General features: G+C 46.4%; 1 long non-coding RNA gene across 1 annotated transcript; it reads right to left on the bottom strand.

Annotated features, from left to right (window-relative positions):
- Positions 1 to 1,587: 1,587 nt before the first annotated feature.
- LOC149360908 (uncharacterized) lies at positions 1,588 to 4,571 on the bottom strand. The gene is made up of 2 exons (XR_016288884.1): positions 4,454 to 4,571; positions 1,588 to 3,843 (listed from the first exon to the last, which is right to left on the bottom strand). It is a non-coding gene; the product is annotated as an uncharacterized LOC149360908 (long non-coding RNA).
- Between the last annotated feature and the right edge of the window lie 5,843 nt (positions 4,572 to 10,414).

Raw genomic sequence — 10,414 nt, forward strand, 5'->3', positions numbered from 1 at the left:
TCCAGAGCACATGCATATCAGGGCCATTGTTGGTTCTCTTTGAGTGGTGAATCACAATGCTGTTAGGCAACATTTGCACCATACACTGATGCAATAAAGACCCTGTGATGCCACTATTGTGCACTGCAGGAGAGTAATGCTCAATGAAATGCGTTCACTCTCAAAGTAGTTTCCTTTACTGTGAACTAAAATAGACAACCCTCTATGTACACTCAAAATATGACATCTACAGTTCAGTGAAGGGCACCATACCAGATGTAGGTGCTGAAATGTCGGCAAATGTCTGAAAGGACACTGAGGACCAATCGAAGTTGCTCTGCAGCAGTAGATTACCACATTCCAATAACAAAGGGCTTACTGAGAACAAAGCTTGTGTACAGCTCAGAGATTATTTGTTCAATGAAGCAGTTCAAAATTACTGTGGTGAAGCGCGTTGGCAGGAAGGAGCCCTTGGTTGGCAATAACTTTATTAGTCCCACTTCAGTGGATCAGGTGAGGGTGGCTGAAGGGGTGTTGAACAGGTTGGCGACGGCCCTCAGGCCACTCTAGGTGACCAGGCACTGTTTGGCTGCGGCGACCTTCAAGGCCCAGGCCATGATGCAATGCACAGAGCAGCCTCCCATCGCTCCTGTGATTCCATCCCTTGGAAAGGAGGTTTCGGTTTGTTTGGGCAAGCCTGATAGGTGCATTTAAAATTACGCTCTGGTGCTTGAGCATAAGTGACAGGTTGGAGATTTCTCCCTTCTATGTATGTATTACACTCTACTGCATGAAAAAAAAAAAAATAGAACACTTAAAATGCCTAGTGGTGTGTGCGCATGGAGGGTAAATTGTTTTTTTGAGCATGATTAAGGCATCTTGAAAAATGGTAAGCAAGTTTGACTCAGAGTTTCCATGAGGAGAGTGTTAAATTAATGAACCGGAACTATTCATCACCAATATAATGATATAACAGGTAGCAAAATGTTGATGAAATTGGAGTCATTGCAAGTGCCTGTGCATAAAATTTAAGCCCCCTGAAAAATTACCGTCTTGTACAGCTTTGCTGGCTAATTTCTCTTTAAGTTCAAGCAGAAGTATGAAACCAAACCAAGTCAGGTGGAAACAGGCTGCTATTCTTTTTTCACACTATAAGAATAATTTTTTTTTTCTGACTACCACCAGGTAATATTATTAGTGCTGTATGGTATATGATGGCATCACAATTAGTGCTAAGAAGTTATTGGGTGCCATGTGCAACCAGAAAAGAAAGGTACGGAAAGCTTGCACACACCACTGTCAAGGAGAGAGGCTGCGATTCTGCAGAAGACCCAGTGTTATCCAACCGGCATTGTGTCAAAAAACAAGCTTCACGCGTGGATGTCCGCAGTGAAAGTCACTGAAAAGAGGATTTGTAATCTGAATCCAAACGTCAGCACATGTCTGAAACTACTTCACTTTATAAAATAATAGATTTTACGTACAGAAAATTAATAAATTTCTGTCTGCCTTGAAACCCGTGACCCCTGGATTGCCAGCCAGGCACGCTACGAACTAGACCGTGTAGGCACATTGACTTTGCTGAGGTACAAAGGGGGGGTGGGGAGTGATGCGCGGGTGCTGTTGGCTTAATTTGAAGCCTAGCATTGTAATTACTGCAGTGAACTAGAGATGTGCCAATTAGTGAGAAACTAATTACAATAAGATTACGTAGGTGAACTGCAGTGTGGAAGAGTTCAAAGACAAGAATTAGGAACCTGTGTTGAAGCAACTGTGATAAATGTGTGAACACGAATGAAGAACAGTGACTGTGTGTGTGAAGAGAAACCACTGCAGGGAGCCATAAACACTGTCGTGTCATACCCATGAATGCTGAGCTTAAGTGTGCCCCTACATTTCTGGGGAGCAAGACAAGTTGCATTGCCTCTTAGGTGTTGCAATTTGCTCAAAAAAAGTGAGGTGTCTTTTACATGCAGAGTGAGAAGTTTGTGGAAGCCATTATTGGCAAAATAATTTATTTCCATCACTGAACTTCATGCATCCTAGAATTAATTATGCAGCCTAACTGCAAATCATTACCTAGTGCAACAATACACATTGACGAATGTGTCTCGTCTACACAGATAAGAATTTTTTTGGGACAGGCCCATCTTTCATAACCGTTTGACAATAGTATACATGCACATTAGTGTTGCCTAGTTCGCAAACTTAAGTAGCCAGCAGTCGCCTTTGCTAAACAGAAAAATGGCAGCATGTACACTGATATGGTCCAGTCACAGGGGGTGAGCAGGTTGTCTCGGATTTTTCATAAAATGACCAAACAGCATCCCCAATTTGCATGAAGCAAAACGCAAGGGAACATGTCAATGAAAATGGGATCTAACAGAGTTTCACTGGGAGGACAGGAGAGCAGTGATCTTCCAATGCATGCATTCAAGGTTGATGGCCCAGCACAGAAAAAGAACACAGACCGCAAATCCTGGAAAGAGAAAAAGATCCCAAACCTGGGAAGACCGCCTGAGTAACCCAGAAAGATAAACAAAGTTTACTACTACTACTACGACTATTATGATCCATTTCCAGTAGAATTATTGAACCGGATTATGCCCTTCCAGCTACAAAATGCCATTTGGAGCTTTATTATTGAAACACAAATTACGTCCAGCTGCATAATTTATACCTCCATTTACCTTCAACTGAAATAATGTACAATTTCTAGGTTTTCGTCACAGGTACAAATTTGAGCTAGAAGATGGGAATGGGTAGACGTGTGAAGACGCTGGCCAGGCCTTGCATTTTCATCTGGGAAAATGACCATGAAACAATTACGTGACTTCTCCTTCAGGAAAAATAGTTCACTGCTGTATAACTACAAGCAGCATGTGAAAGAGGCAGCCGAAAGCAAGCACACAGAGGCAACCAAATGCCATGAGGCAAAGCATGTTGTGATCTTATCACACAAACAGTGCCACACAAGGCATGTTGCACCCTGAAGAACAGATGTAAATGACTAGAGACACAGCGACCATGCTGTATGTTGAGGATGTTGTGGACTGCTGGCTCTCAACAAACACCAAAGCAAACAGAAAAGCACTGGTGAACGCATGTGCAGTGAACACCCTGGTGCTAGAAGGAAAACATTTTGGTGGCTTCCTGTCTTTCACTGAACTTAAGCACCAAATAAAATGTGCGTTGTGTACAAGCAGAACACATAGGGAGGCACCACACGAAGGAAAGCACTTCTTCACAATCACCAAAGCATGTGTTGAAGCACGCACTCAGCAAGTTGGCAGACGGTAGGCTGAAAACACTTGGGACACTTCCTGACTAACAAAAAACTGCAGCACCAGACAAAACTGATTTCTACTGTAATGGATACCACCAATATGGTACAGTTTAATGAAGACTTCACTGGCTTCCTAGCAGTATGCCATCAAACTTGAAGCAAAGCAAATGTACACTGATTACTTGTGGCATAGCTACACGTGAAAACCGTGACAGTGAGTGCAATTACCACACGCAGCTGCTGATCATGCACTTCCGGTCTGTCAGGCAGAACCCAAATGGTGCGGTGTCCTCCTCCTTGTTGTAGATGTTGGTGCTCCTGCTATTACCACCACTTGCCAGTGGTGTCATGGTCCTGCAGCTAAGTGTGGATGAATATGTTGGGTTGCATAATGCAAGCTATGCTGACCATCGCAGAGAACTCTTGATCATGTTGTACCATGGCCTTTGCAGACACCTCAGGAGCTCGGTATGGCCACCCAGCTGGGTAACGAGTCCAGCTGGGAAGTGACCAAACATGAATCTGGTATCCTGGCTCCAGAGCACATGAGACCCCATGGTGAGGGTGGTCTGCCACATCTGCATAAGATGCACACCATCACCTGCACACTAATCAATGCTGTGCACTGAAATCTCCCAACGAGCTAGGCATTGTGTTCAAAAATAGTCTAGTTTTACGTACAAATGTGAAATACGCTCACTCCAAAACCAATCATTAGTATCAAAACACATTGTTTCTATATAGCTAGAGGTACTTGATGGCAGATTTCCCAAACTGATGCTCAGAAATAATTACTACAGTCTTTTTATACTCAAGAAAACCACTACAGAATGCACTGCAAGGAAGGGCACATGTTTAACTGTTTATGACTACCTTGAGTTTTTTAGTATATGCATGCTTTCGCATTTTGCACCAATCAAAATGGGGCTACCTTGACATTGCGGTCACTGAGAGAAATTCAAAACCACAGAACAACACTGCGTGTCATGCACACCTATCTGCGCTGTCACCTGAAAAGTACAGACATGATTAATTTACATTATTTTCATATGTGGTTCTATTTACACTGTTCTTGCTTGCTGAATAAACTATATATAAATGCAATCAGATATCATTAGCCGTACGCAATCTTAAAGGCAAACATGTTATCCCTTAATGCTTGCCCCAACACACTAAGCGCGTGCTCACCAGTTTGACGATTTCCATGCGGGCAGCACATGAAGAGAGATTGCACACAAACGGGTCATGGATGGATCCCGCACAGACTTCGAGTGAGCTGGAACCTTCACCGGCAGGAACAACACGCCTGTGCATAAAATGTACAGGAGTCATACATGTTTGTTTTTCGCGCGCCCTAAGACAGATGATTTTTTTCACCATCCTACGGTCATTTCCACGTGACCGCTGTGTAACTGATGATGTAACACTGTTATGAAAATTTTACCTTGAATAGCAAAATCACTTTTCTGTGCTTCACTAATAATGCTTAAGCCAGGGTATAGTATTCTTTTAGAGTTTCACGCAATTTTTTTTTCCACACTTAAGGAAACGACGCCTTCCAGCTGATTTCACCTATGCTGCCTATCACATTCATCAACACCAAAAACAAAGCAATCGACCAACGTACTAGCATGCTAGACTTTGTTTTCTCAACTTGAGCTGTGTGCAAAAACTGAAAACAGTATGATGAAAAAAGCAACGCGAAATGCCGAATAAAAATTTCGGATTCGCAGCAAGCATGCAAAAGTAATGAGAATGACGCTTACACACACACGGATGTCCCGTCGAGAAGCCCGACACACGGCCGCGCGAACACCTGTCGTGTCATCCGCTCATCACGCGCGAAAGCCCATCCGTTCAGCGACGTTTCACAGCTGGCGATCGCCCCTCAGAGCTCGACAGTTCGGCACTGCTTCTCTCCGCAATGCATCCTTGCATAGCCACCACACCATATGCCTCGTCAGATGACTGCACAGACGAGCTGTCTAGTCAGAGACAACTCGAAAGCATCGCGGTGACCTCGAAAGTCGCTCACCTTTCCCACTTCTAGGGTTTAACAAACGACCAATGAATGCGAATGAATGCAAGGAGCAGCAAATCGCAGCGCCGCATGGCAGCGCCGGCACCGCCATTCGAGCAATTTTCGCGCTTCACTAACCGCACGGACGGATGATTTCTCACTGAGAGCGAAGGGTTTGCAACGGGAGAGCAGTTAGCGCCCCTATGCGGCTGTACACTTAAGCCTTCACTATTAACGCTCCCAAGGGTTACTTATACCATTACATTGTGCAATCAAAACAAGACTTTTGTAAGCTTAGTTTTGTCTTGAAATAAATACCCGTTAAAGTGCGGCTGCCTAACGCCGTATAAATCAGCATTTCACAAACTCATTTGCATGATTCGGGTACCTTTCGCCGAGCGAAATGATGGCGGCGAATTTCAGCCATTTTTTGCAATGGCGGCACAACGTAAACGTGATGATACGTCATTCTGACATCACTCCAACATGTGTGCCTATCACGTGATTTGCGTGATATTGTTCCAACCAATCAGATTTTAGGAAGTTGCCATTTCCGGTGTGCAGATATTTTCTCCAAATTGGCAAGTCGAGCGCAAGTGCTCTCGCGCGGACCACTTGTGGCTTCTTTTCCCTTCACAATCACATATATGTACCAGCCGGGCACCAAGAATAGCGCTACGAAAATGCATTTTCAATGCCACGTCAAATCGACGTCACCTCGAAAAGTGCTTGTGTAACCGACCCTGATTGACACGCCCATTGACGGCGATTGACACTTCTGACAGCCAATCAGAGAGGCAATATGGCGCCGACAGGCGAATGTGAATATCGAGGTTTGGTTTGGTTTATGGGGTTTAACGTCCCAAAGCGACTAAGGCTATGAGAGACGCCGTAGTGGAGGGCTCCGGAAATTTCGACCACCTGGGGTTCTAGAATAGGGCCCTTGGTTGTATTAACTCTATGGCTAGAGTATAGGCTAGAGGCCAAGGAGAGGCAAGGGTAGTTCATCTTGAGGAATTCAGGCAGTACAAGTAGTACAAGTATGTACAAGCGACTGCCTGCTTGCGTCATCCTTTTAAGCGTGCCCCGTTCAATCGCCCCTCCACTTGTCTTTTTATCTTGTCTAGTTTTCATTTTTTTGTTGCCTCCAAGGGTCACCCTTGCCCTGAAGTTGTTTTCAAGTGTAGTTTTTCGGTCGCGTGCAAACACAGCAGATATTACTCATGTCTTCCCGCCCACTTTTCGAACGTATATATATGTTGCTCCACAATAAAATAATCAGTAGAAGTCAGCGCTGTATCGTCTTGCCTTTCTTTGTCCGTTTCTTAGGAGTGCGCTGTGTTTTTCCTCAACAAGGAGAGGCGTCGCGTTGAGGTGGTGAGCGCGGGTTTTTCGTCTTGTAGGCGCGTTTTCAGTTTCTGCGAATCGCAACAGTGGTTGATGCTTTCAACTTAGTAATTTCTCGAAGTGCACGGGCTCACGTTTGCCACGTAGCGGTATTTCGCCACTGTGTATTGTATTATGGTTAGTGGTAACCGAAAGCGTTTCTGCCGCTGATTTCTAGCCTAGGCATCGAAAAAAATAAGTTTTTGACACTCTGCATTAGCCGCAATGATTTTACTTCGGCACAGTTGGGACGGGAAGTACTTGCGTTGTTTCGGCGTGGCAGACGTGCGCTCACCGTCTGATGGCCCACGTGTCGCGCAGTGCCAGAAGTGGGGGCAGCGTCGATCGTGTCCCCGACCTACTCTGTCTCGCGTAAGCGATGTCTTAAGGCTAAATTTCGCCTTTAATGCCTCATACTGTCGTTAGCAGCCATGTCGGCAGCCGTGTCCGCGTTTTGACGGGTGTCCACCGAGATATGCGAGACAGTTACTGCTTAATTTCCTTTTCTCAAATACAATTTTCAGTTTCTTCGTTACGGCCCCTCTTTCTCTTTCTTCTTTCACTCCCACTTCGTCCCTTCCTGTACGGTGCGGTACAGGTGTCCACCGAGATGACAGAGAATTTCATTTCCTCAAAAAGCGTTGCGTTCAAAGGGCAAGCATCGCGCCGAACGGGTGGGGTGTCCACCGAGATCCTCAAAAAGCGTTGCGTTCAGAGGGCAAGGCATCACGCCGAACGGGTGGTGGCGTTCCTCCCTTCCTTTACAGTGCGGTTCGGAAGTCCACCGAGATGACAGAATTACTGCGTAATTTCCTTTCCTCAAAAAGCGTCGCGTTCAAAGGGCAAGGCATCGCGCCGAACGGATGGCGTTCCGTGGACTGCCTGGCAGCGCTACAACACGCTGTCGCGTTCCGCTACTAAAGGCGAAGCGTACGTGTCAGTAATTAGCAGTTAATAAACATTTAGTCATTAATCAGTAATTAGTCACTAATTAGTAATTTGTCATTACTTCCTCATCAATTCTGTGAGACGTCATCCAGTGGTGACGTCACCAGTGTCACATAGGCAAAGTGGTGCAGGAAACGCTTTCGCCTTTACGCACTTTAGACAGTCAAAGTGCCCCGGAATTTTTTCAGCCGTCATCACGCACCAGCCAGGCCGACTTCTCTCCTTGTTAACTGGTCAATCTGGTGTAAAGTTCTGATACGTCAAATTATTTTCTTTCCGAGCCCTGGGGTCTTCTGTTTTGTGATAAAAATGGCTGAGGCTTAACTTGGTTAACCCTGGTCAGATGCGAAGCATATTGATGGCTAGGCTTGGTAATACATGGCTTTCCTTGGTTGAATACTTGGTCATTTTAATATAACCACTAGAAGCCTTCGTCGTGGGGGAAGACAACGGCATGGCTACAGCGGAACGCCGACTAACCCCGAGACGCGCGTTGGGTGGGCGCCTGGATTGCCACGGAAGCCGCGTCCGCCTGCCCGGTGGAGCGAGCGTTTCACCGAGTGTGAACGCGCGTTCGAAATGCGCGGGAATGCCGCTCGAGGACATTCCGGTGTCTGTGCGATGGCATCGTTCTCCCTCTCCCAGAGCGTGACGGCGATCTGTCGTGACGTCATGTGTAACGTGGTATGTCACGTGGTGTGACGTCACTGCAGCACGTGGTCTGCACGGCGTGCAACCACAGCGACGGCGCGAGGTGGACCCCCATCTTCCTCTGTCGTGACGTCATGTGTAACGTGGTGTGACGACACTGTACCACGTGGTGTGCACGGCGTGTAACCACGGCGAAGGGCTGTAGTGTACCTCCGTCTTCCTCTGTCGTGACGTCACTGTACCACGTGGTGTGCACGACGTGTAACCACGGCGAAGGGCTGTAGTGTACCTCCGTCTTCCTCTGTCGTGACGTCATGTGTCACGTGGTATGTCACGTGGTGTGACGTCACTGTACCACGTGGTGTGCACGGCGCATAACCACGGCGAAGGGCTGTAGTGTACCTCCGTCTTACTCTGTCGTGACGTCATGTGTCACGTGGTATGGCACGTGGTGTGACGTCACTGTACCACGTGGTGTGCACGGCGCGTAACCACGGCGAAGGGCTGTTGGCTGTAGTGTACCTCTAGTAATATGCTTCGCATAAAAACTTATAGCAAAGTATTCCGTAGAAATTCATAAAATTACGCTTTTTAGATGTGTGGTCCTCGAAAATGGTGAGGTAATTGCGCTTCTCATGATCCTGGCACGTCGCGAATTCCGCTGATTTCCGACGACGGAGCACCACCATCGGTATCGCTAGGAAGATAGATCAAAGGTTTCGTTGATTTCAGTGCCGCATTTCTTTGACCAAAGCGAATTCGAAGAGGCCATAAACGAGGGAATAAACTTAAAGGTGTGTTTTCTGATCCTTCACACTTTCTGCTAACGGCATTACTCACCCCTTCGTAAATTCATAACGAATGGAAATAGAATAGTAAGGTGGAAAGTTGGGCGAGTTGAATCTTATTCATGATGAAGGCTTTTTATATTTCCGAGGCTTTTTATATTTCGCGACAGGGAAATTCATGCATAAGCGCACCGTCCATTTCTTTAACAGAAAAAGAGCTGGCATACCTGGATCACACGTGGAATTAATATCTTTTCCTTTCCCCCCTTTTTTGGTTTTTTTGGTATTTTGGTTCCGCCTTCGTGATTGTGATTGTGACCATGAAGTTTCCTGTTTTTGCACCCTTTATGTACCTTTTGCACCCTCAGCACTCTTCAGATGTATCGCCCTCTAAGGTTTATCTTGACCATATCATGTATGTTTCTTCTTTTTGATTTACTTCACGATATGGGTATATATGTTATGTGTTCTTCCATTAAAGTTTTAGTTGCGAAAAAGCGCTCGTGTTGTGTCTTCACTCCTTCTTTGTCCTCGTTTTTGGCGCTAAACTTCATCATGGAAATAGAATGATTCTCTCTGACGTGCACGATTCCTGAGACGTTGAGGAGTGTAATAAACCTGTCAATTTTTTTCTTACACATGCGGTAGAATATTATTATTTTAGAGCGCAGCTCTTTGGCGCCCGTTTCTCCGTTTCGCGGCGTCGCTGTCGCTGTTGTCCGTTGTAACCAGCAGTGGACACCACGCTTTAAGCTGCGAAACCATTCCAGCGGGAGCTTGGAAAGCAGAGGGAAGGCGCATAACTGCCCTCTTGGAACAGTGAACACCTCAATCGTCCTTTAAGCTTTGTGGCGGTAGTGACAGATGTGCGCTGCATGCGTTGGCATTGACAACGTGTGCCAGAAACGCGGCGCTGAAGCCATACGCCGTCGGCGTTCATTGTGTTCAGTGGCATCGGCGTTGACAACGTTTTACACTCCGATAATTTTAAGGAAAGGAAGTGCGCCTAACTGGCTCCCTGGGTCAGTGGACGCCTGAATCGCGCTTGTAGGTAGTACGTGGCATGATGGGAGAGAGATGTGGGCTACATGCGTTAGCGCTGACAACGGTGAGCGAACTCTCGCGATCAGCCATTAACTGCCAGGGTGGCAGGGTGTGTGGGGACTTTATTGTACATATAAAGACAAACAGGGTGGTTAGTTGGTTGGCTTGTTTATGTGGTTTAACGTCCCACAGCGACTCAGGCTATGAGGGGACGCCGTAGGGAAGGGCTCCGGAAATTTCGACCACCTGGGGTTCTTTAACGTGCACTGACGTCGCACTGCATGGGCCTCTAGAATTTCACCTCCATCGAAA

The sequence above is a fragment of the Amblyomma mixtum genome, chromosome 2, assembly GCF_055824585.1.
Source record: "Amblyomma mixtum isolate Tamu chromosome 2, ASM5582458v1, whole genome shotgun sequence".
Classification (NCBI taxonomy): domain Eukaryota; kingdom Metazoa; phylum Arthropoda; class Arachnida; order Ixodida; family Ixodidae; genus Amblyomma; species Amblyomma mixtum.